The following is a 9,523-nucleotide window of genomic DNA, read 5'->3' as shown; positions in this document are numbered from 1 at the left end:
ATGGGAATACCGGAGAAGTCAGAAGCGGTGACGTAAGGTGTAGAGAAGGACCGCGTACTGTTTAAATAGAGTCCACCTTTGGGAAACGGATTATGCAGCTAGTTGAATCAAGAGCGTCCAGTGAAATTCGCCGGAATAATTTCTGTACATAATCGTTGCAACAGTTAGTCGTGTAAACACGAGTTATTAAGAAATAAATTGTTGAGTTTTACCCACGCCAATTTTTATTCGCCCGCTAAGCGTAACAATAACTTCGCAACTTAAATGCATTCGCTCACTCGACTTCTTGACTGAATAATCATTCCCGAAGGTGGGCTCTATTTAAATCCATATTTCGGCGATCGAGCTCTTTCTCGAATTGGGTATTCGCGACTTCCGCTTCCAGGCTTTTCGAGCGCTGCTTCGAGACTTTTTCTGGGCCCGTCGCGACACCGCTTGCATCCGGGCAGCCGATGAGTCATACTACATAGAATACGAGAAGAGGGTTTATTTCGTAACAATACTATAAGAACAAACTGGAATCGTTACCTTCACTGCAACGGCAATGTCAAAACAAGTTTATTTTAAGACCAATTTTTACAGATTTTTTTCTAGTTTTTCTAGTTTGCACATTTGTATTGGTAACGTAATACTTTTATCTTTTAAAGACTTCAAATATTAACATTCGAATATACAAATACGATGAAAGAAATTAAGTAATGCGATTTTGAGCGGAAAAACTATTAAAGTTAGCAAGGTAAACTTACAATTTATTTTTTATGGCAACCATAATTATTTTAAAAATGACCTAAATAAAATAGACATGCCAAAGAAATGTTAAATAACTAGTAACAATAGTAATAAGATGAAAGTGATTTAAAACATAATTATTATTAAACATAATTATTTTTATTACTATTTTTCGTTTACGAGTTCTGTAGGTTAATGAGGTTTTAATGCTAAAGCTAAAGAATAGCAAAAATACCCAACAACAATTTGGCTCATTTCGCTGAAGTTAAGAAGAACAAAGACTGAAATAACGCTGTTATAAAAAGTTTGTTTAACCCCAATGGAGTTTAATTATAAGGCATATTAACTGAAGTATGCACATAAACAATTATTGTATTGTTGCAAAAAAAGTAGGTTACAAAGTTAACTTATAAAAGTCCACCATTCTAAAAATACATCTGATGATTTGAAAAAAAAAAAACAAACAATTTTCTCAATAGTTTTTATCAACTGTGGAAGATGATCGTAGTAACAGATATTTAAATTCATTTGTAGACGTAATATGCCTGAAAAGATAGATATCGTCGTTTTTGGGGCTACAGGTATTACTGGCAAACATGTAATTCCATACCTTCGAAAATTTTGTAAAAGAAAATAGGCACCTAACTTGAGAGAGATCCTATATTATTGTGAGAAAAAAACTAGCAAGTTATTATACTAAAGTTATTAAAAAGATGAAGAATCTGTGTAATTTGTGTTCTGGTTATGTACTGCAGAATGTACCCGTAGGTTTTATAATAATAATTATAACCATAGTTTGTTTTTGACACTCTGATGCGACGCTGCTACGTTATTCCAATTTTATCGAAATTTTTTAGCAATGCAAAGGTCAGGTGTGCTGGTAGTACGCGACCTTGGTTAAAGTAATCAAAACTAATTATTTAGTTGTGAAAATTCAGTGAAGGCCGTGTATGTAACGAGAACCATAAGCAATTTCCACTTCTGTTAAATTCTAAATTATAGTTAAATTATTTTTGTAGTAAAACAATTAATAAAAACACACTACAGTTTATACTATAGTTAATTTATTGCTTTAATAAAGGAATTTAACTGTTGTGATGCCCTGAATTTGAAACTTAAATTTCTCTCTGGTAGAAAAAAAACAACAAAAAAAAAATTGACAGAGACGGCGGACAGACGGCAGACCGACAGACGGAAATAGGAGACTTATTTTTTGTACTCTAGGCATCATGAAACGTCAAGAAAACATAAAAGTACCCATTCGTCATTGTGGATTCTATTACAATACTGCCTTAGCTTACCATCGCAGAGTAAAAAGGTTCATTGTAAATACCAGGGCAGAAAACGATAATAAAAATGACAAAGAGATTGTACCGACTTAGCTTAAACGAGCAAGTCTAATCCAAGTTATCTTAGTTGGATTGGACTAAAGGAAGCAGATTGAAAGTTAGCTTCAAATATTTCTAAAAAAAAGTTTGAATTGCACATGTGCAAATGATGTTCAAATTTTTGTCGGTATAACTTCATGTTCGTTAATGTTTATGTATGTGGTTTCGCCTCTGCTATGGTTGACATACTGAGTTACCGTGCTCTTTTGCCTTTTTCTTAACGCTGCTCTTGAAGATGCCACTTACGAAAGTGTGCGAAACGTTGAGCCCACAAACTCAATTAACACGGTTCCAACCCGGAAAACGATCATGTATTGATTCTGATCGTGCAAGCCTCCGAAATTATTTAGAAAAATAGCATTCAGTGCATTTTCAGCATAAAATTTGCTTATTTAATGTTTTTTAATTATCACTCCACTAGTGAGATAAACACACTTTGCATGAATCTGCTGTTTACAAACACTACTGCAAGTATCAGTCGGTGATGTATGAGTTTCGAGAAACCCCGCAGGGCGCTGTCATTTTTGACCAGCTAGAATTACTGGTTTTCCGGATCGGATAGATCAGTTCCCAGCGATACTAGTATGGAGTGGTTAATAGCGACAAATTCACCTGTTGGTGGAAAAAAGATGAAAAAACAAGATTGAGAAATGTCAGTGGACAAAAAATATCCTTAAATACGCAAATCAGAGAAAAAGTGGAAAAATCTCACCAACACCGGCATCCGAGGACAGAGAAAATAACATCCAACGGTTCAACAAGCCATCCACTAAAGAAACCACAGCCGTTCAAAATAGTTATAATCACCAGAAAAAACACGGAAAAACAATAAAATACCAGGAGCACAAAGAACGTGTCCACACGTATCGACATCCGCGCGAGTATTCGGATGTTTTAACGTTATTCTAAGCATGGTAAGTTTTCAATCAAAATACAGGGTGAGTATTATAATATCGGGACCCTGACCAATTTTCAATGCAACACAACATACATCTATCAGTTATTGTTAAATTACAAAATAAACACATACGTTTTTAGGTACTCTCCTGTTAAGTCGGGGAATACAAGGGGGGCATGCATCACGCTGTCTCTACCAATCCAGTTATTTGCAAACGTCTCATCAAGATAGTCCCTAACGACTCTGTGATAATGAGGTGGTGCCCCGTCCTGCTTAAACCACAGCTCTTGTCGAAGGTTGAGAGGAACATTTTCTAATAACTCAATAACAATTCAATTTTTTAATATTTTTTGTAATCCAGGCTCAAGTGGAATCGCTATTATGGGATGCCTATTTTAAAAACACAAATGGGTCATCTTAGCTGAATAACCCTGCATTCATGGAAAGTAAGCGTACGTTTAGCACCGTGTATTGCGAAAATGATTCTAGTTACTTACTTTAGGGATTTGCTTTGTAAATGGCAATAAACAATACAAAATTTTTAGATGACATTTAATCGGATTTCTTTTTTGAATTATATCGGTTATAAACAGACGTCCATAGCGTCTGACGTTTTTACAGAATATCCTCTATAGTCAATTAAATTTTAGGTTTACTGGAGACATACTTTACATTTTTTACAAAAAATCAAGGCCAACTTGATGATTTTTTCATTTAAACATCCGTTATGTCTTCTGCTGCTTGTTCGCAATTTTCTACATAGAACAGATAAGATACTGATGCACTGCCTGTAAACGGTAATAAAAGCGCCAATAAAAATTTGCTTGAGCAATGATCATCCCACTTAACATTTGACGACGTTATCTGAAAATATGAAAAAAAAGGTTTGCTTTGTTTATAAAAACAGATAATTGTTTTCCAGCACAATTCCAAAGTATACGTGTAGAAACTAAAGGAACAACTGGAATTGTTACCTTCATTCCAACTGCAATATTAAAACGGGTTTCTTTTTAGACCATTCTTACAGAATTTTTTTCTCTAGTTTTCTAGCTTATACATTTGTATTCGTACCGTAATACTTTTTTATCTTTTACAGAAAATTTTGCGTTACATGTGTGGACTATATTTTAAAAACGAAGTCAGGGTGTCAAAGTTGGCAAGGCAAATTTAGTATTTATTTTTAATGGCAACCATAATTTGGTAAACCATATTTTAAAAATCAACTAAAAGTCTAATAAATACACATGTCAAAGAAACGTTAAATAAATAGCAACATATTACTTTCATTACTTATTATTAAATAAAATGAAAGTTATTTAAAACATAATTCATGTATGTTATTTTTATACATATTTTTCGTTAACTCGTTCTGCAGGTTTAAACATAATAATAACCTTCACAGAATATATATAATTTATCTCATGAAGCTGAAAAAAAACGAAGTCAGGGTGTCAAAGTTGGCAAGGCAAATTTAGTATTTATTTTTAATGGCAACCATAATTTGGTAAACCATATTTTAAAAATCAACTAAAAGTCTAATAAATACACATGTCAAAGAAACGTTAAATAAATAGCAACATATTACTTTCATTACTTATTATTAAATAAAATGAAAGTTATTTAAAACATAATTCATGTATGTTATTTTTATACATATTTTTCGTTAACTCGTTCTGCAGGTTTAAACATAATAATAACCTTCACAGAATATATATAATTTATCTCATGAAGCTGAAATTAATGATGGTTTTATTGTTTATATTTCTGGTTTATGTAAGTATAGTGTTACGAAATACACCCTTACGTCGCCCCAGTACGACGCCTATGGTCGTCGAGAGCTTTCTGGACGTACGCACGGCGCTGATGGGTGAATCATCGCTGCTGACGGTGTCGACGGCCGAGCGGCGGGCGCATAAAGACAGGTCTGGAGCGTCTCGAAGCGGCGTCCAGGGGAGTCTCGAAGCGGAGTCGCGATGGATGTTCGTGAAGGATCTCGATCAGGGACTATGGGTTTAAATAGAGGCGACCGTAGGTAATAGATTCATTCAGTCAGTGAAGACAGTCAAGAGCGCCGGATTAATTTCTGTACATATTCGTTGCAATAGATAGTGTTGTAATTCGAGCTAAAGAAATAAATATTTGAGTTTCACCAACGCCCGATTTATTATTCGCCCGTCAATCGTAACACTGGTGTCAGAAGTGGGATTAATTGTGAAATAAATCGGGATTCGAATTTGTGTTGGTGCTACTAGGGGAGACCGGAACAAAGTGGACTTTCGAGAAAATTCTCTCGCGCGACGTCCGTCAAGACTCTAGAAGTTTCTAGAAGAAAATTTTATGCCGACTACCACAAGAGCGCAAACAGCCAACATGGAGGAACAACTGACCAAAATGATGAAAATGTTGAGCGAAAATCAAAGAATAATGGAAGAAAATAGAAAAGAAGATCGAAGAATAATGGAAGAAAATCAAAGAATAATGGAAGAAAGTAGAAAAAAAGATCGAAGAATAATGGAAGACAATCGAAGAATAATGGAAGAAAATCAAAGAATAATGGAAGAAAGTAGAAAAGAAGATCGAAGAATAATGGAAGAAAATCTAAAAGCTATGCAAACTACACTTTTGAACAGCCGAAGTGAAATCCTCCAAGTCATGCGAAATGAAGTGGACGAGGTGAGAAATGAAATGGAAAACAAGATCAAGGAGCTCGAAGAAAGGTTGCAAACACCACGACCTACAATTACGACCCCTGCAGAATTCAGTCCGGTGAGAGTTCAACCCCCTATTTTCGATGGGCAGATGTCGTGGACTACTTATAAGAAGCAATTTGAAGCTGCGGCCTTGTCGAATAGCTGGAATGACCAACAGAAAGCGACCGCTTTGGTAGTAGCACTACGAGGTGAGGCCCTGGAGATTCTACAGACATTATCAGAAGAGAACCAGAAGGACTATACCGCCTTGACGACCGCCCTCGAACTCAGATTTGGAGATGAACACCTCCGGCAAGTTTTCGTAGCGCAGCTTAAATCTAGGATTCAGAAGAGTACTGAATCTCTTCAGGAGTTTGCGGCTGATGTTAAACGTTTGGTACACCTCGCCTATCCTGAAGCTCCGCAAGACTTCCAAGATAGACTGGCAGCAGAAACCTTCGTAAACGGCGTAAGAGATAGTGAGGTAAGAAGAGTCCTGCAAATCTCCGGGTTCAAGAAACCATCCGAGGCGCTGATTCGAGCGTTAGAAGTGGACGCCGCATACAACAGCTCACCTCGTTCCAACGTTAAGATACGAGGCATTGGGGTTGAGGGCGAAGTAAACCCTATTCAAGAGAGTCTCGACAAAATGAGCGAGAACTTTGAGAAACTCGCCCGCGAAATAATTGCCGAAATCAAGACGGGCAGTTCTAGACAACATGGAGGGCGCCTAGAATGTTACAGGTGTGGGCGTCAAGGGCATATTAGGAGGGATTGCCGTGTTAGATCGCCAGGGCCGATGAGGAGATCGCAGCCGCGACCTCGTCTACATCAAGAGCAGGAAAACTAAAGGCAGTCGGTACATCGGGGCGCGTACTGGCTGTTAAAAGAGAAGCCCCAACGACTATAATGGTTAGAAGTATCGCGGGGAGCGTCGACAGTCCGACAATCAGCGGAAAAATCAATGGACGGGAATCGAAGATCATCATCGACACAGGAGCCGAAGTGTCCGTTGCACGCAGATCCAGGTTACAAAATTGCCAGATTAAATCAGTATGTGCCGCCACGAATGTGAAGACGGTCACAGGAGAAACAACACCGGTTCTGGGTACAGCGGTGGTGAATGTAGAGCTCGGTCGACTTCGAATAAGGCATGAAGTTCTGGTGGCGGAAATCGCAGACGATTTCATTCTGGGAATGGACCTAATCAGCCGTTATGGTTTAATGATCGACCCAGAACAGAAAATTCTGCGTTTCGGAGCCGAAGAATTTGTGTTGGGACGTCCGAATGTGGAAGCGGCAACGGTCAGACTAGTGGTCTGTCAGACAACGAAGGTAGATGGTAATGCAGAAGTCATCGTTCCCGCCAGAGTAGAGACAAACCCCGGATACAGTTTGGGGATGGTGCAGCCGGCAAGTGACTCGACCCACAAGCTCCTGATCGCGAGCACCCTAGTCAAAACCGACCGTGACATACCCATACGTGTGGCAAACGTGTTTCCCAATGCAGTCAATATTAGAAAAGGGGAGATTATTGGAATGTGTGAGCCAGTCGCCCGAGTGTTGAACTGCGAGGAAGAAGACGTTGAGAATGAGTCTAAGGACGGGGATACCAAAGGCTTGGAGGTCAACTGGGACCAGCTGTCTGCTCGTGAGAGAAAACTGGCCAAAGGACTCATTCGTAGGCACCGTAATGTCTTCGCCTCAGAGGAGGAACCATTCGGGAAGACCAACATCGTAGAACACCGAATAAACACTGGTGACACGCAACCGATCCGTCAGGCTCCTCGAAGACTACCCCTAGCCAAACAAGAAGAAGCTACAAGACTCGTGGACAACATGTTGAGAGATGGGGTAATCGAAGAATCCAACAGCGCGTGGTCATCTCCAGTAGTCTTGGTTACCAAGAAGGACGGGACTACCCGATTTTGCGTCGATTACAGGAAACTGAACGACGTCACGAAGAAAGACAGTTACCCCCTTCCTCGAATAGACGATACCTTGACGACCTTATCCGGCTCGGCGTGGTTTTCGACCTTGGACTTGAAGAGTGGCTACTGGCAAGTAGGCTTGCACCCGGACGACAAAGAAAAGACTGCGTTCTCCACCGGAAGTGGCCTCTATCACTTCACCGTTATGCCCTTCGGGTTATGTAATGCGCCAGCAACATTCGAGCGGCTGATGGAGATGGTGCTAAAAGGATTGACATGGAAGACCTGTCTGGTATACCTCGACGACGTCATGATTATGGGCAAAACGTTTGACGACCATCTGAAGAATCTCGAGGAGGTGCTAGAACGAATGGAAAAGGCTCGTTTGAAACTAAATCCCAAGAAATGCTCGCTCTTCCAGAAAAGAGTCGAATTCCTGGGCCATATCGTGTCGGAGAAAGGAATAGAAACCAACCCGACGAAAGTTCTTGCTATCCGGGATTGGCCCATACCAAGAGACAAGCATGAACTACGAAGCTTCTTGGGACTCTGCACATATTACCGACGATTTGTAGAAGGGTATGCCGACATCGCAGCACCGTTACACCAACTGACGGAGCAGAAGGCGACTTTCAAGTGGAGCAGTACATGTGAGATGGCCTTTAAAAGACTGAAGACGGCTTTGTGCACCAGCCCCATTTTGGCTTACCCCAGGGACAAAGGAATGTTCGTCCTCGATACCGATGCGAGTAACTCGGGAGTTGGGGCCGTATTGTCGCAGATACAAGATGGGGAGGAAAGGGTTATCGAATATTTTAGCAAATTACATTCCAAGCCAGAAAGAAATTACTGTGCCACAAGGAAGGAACTGCTAGCCATTGTCAAAGCCGTCAACCACTTCCACAAGTATCTATACGGACAGGAGTTTCTGATCAGGACCGACCACGCTGCCCTCTCGTGGCTACTGCGGATAAAGAATCCCGAGGGCCAAGTAGCGCGTTGGCTGGAAAGACTACAGCAGTACCACTTTAGGATCAAACACCGAGCGGGTCGACTTCACAACAACGCTGACGCTTTGTCAAGACGTCCGTGTGGAGAGTGCAAGCACTGCGACAGGATCGACGCGGAAGAAGGGAACCTGCCCGTTCGTCGGACGATTTTTGAGCAAGATGAAGAATGGACAACGGCGCGGTTAAAGCGTGAGCAAGAAGGAGACGACATAATCGGCCCAATACTAAAGTGGAAGGAGGAAGGAGTCGAACGACCCGGCTGGGCAGAATTGTCCGACCAATCCCCCAGTTTGAAGGCGTTATGGGCCCAATGGGATTCCTTGGTCATGGAAAATGGGCTCTTGAAGCGAAAGTGGGAGAGTCCTGATGGGCGTACCTCTAAGACGATGCTGGTCCTCCCCAAGGTAAAGGTTTCCAAGGTCTTAGAGGAAGTTCATGCCGGAACATCTGGAGCCCACTTCGGAGTGAACAAAACTTTGTCGAAAATCCGGGAGAGGTTTTATTGGGTAGGTTATCGTGACGATGTCGAAAGTTGGTGTCGCAAGTGTACGACGTGTGCGGCCAGCCAAGGTCCTCATACCAGGGCGAGGGGAAAGATGAAGAAATATAATGTTGGAGCACCTTTCGAAAGAATCGCCATCGATGTGGCCGGTCCGTTCCCTGTAACAAACGACGGCAACAAGTTTATCCTGGTGGCTAGCGACTACTTCAGCAAGTGGCCAGATGCCTATGCCATTCCAAATCAGGAAGCCGTCACGGTCGCGAAAGTACTGGTTGACAATTGGATCAGTAGGTTTGGCGTCCCCTTGGAACTTCACTCAGACCAGGGACGCAATTTCGAATCCAACGTCTTCCAAAGAGTGATGCAGCTACTGGG

Source organism: Zophobas morio, unplaced genomic scaffold (assembly GCF_036711695.1).
Source record: "Zophobas morio isolate AGI-343-1 ecotype UQ-CSIRO unplaced genomic scaffold, CSIRO_AGI_Zmor_V1 ptg000014l, whole genome shotgun sequence".
Lineage (NCBI taxonomy): Eukaryota > Metazoa > Arthropoda > Insecta > Coleoptera > Tenebrionidae > Zophobas > Zophobas morio.
Note: the sequence above shows the minus strand (reverse complement) of the source record.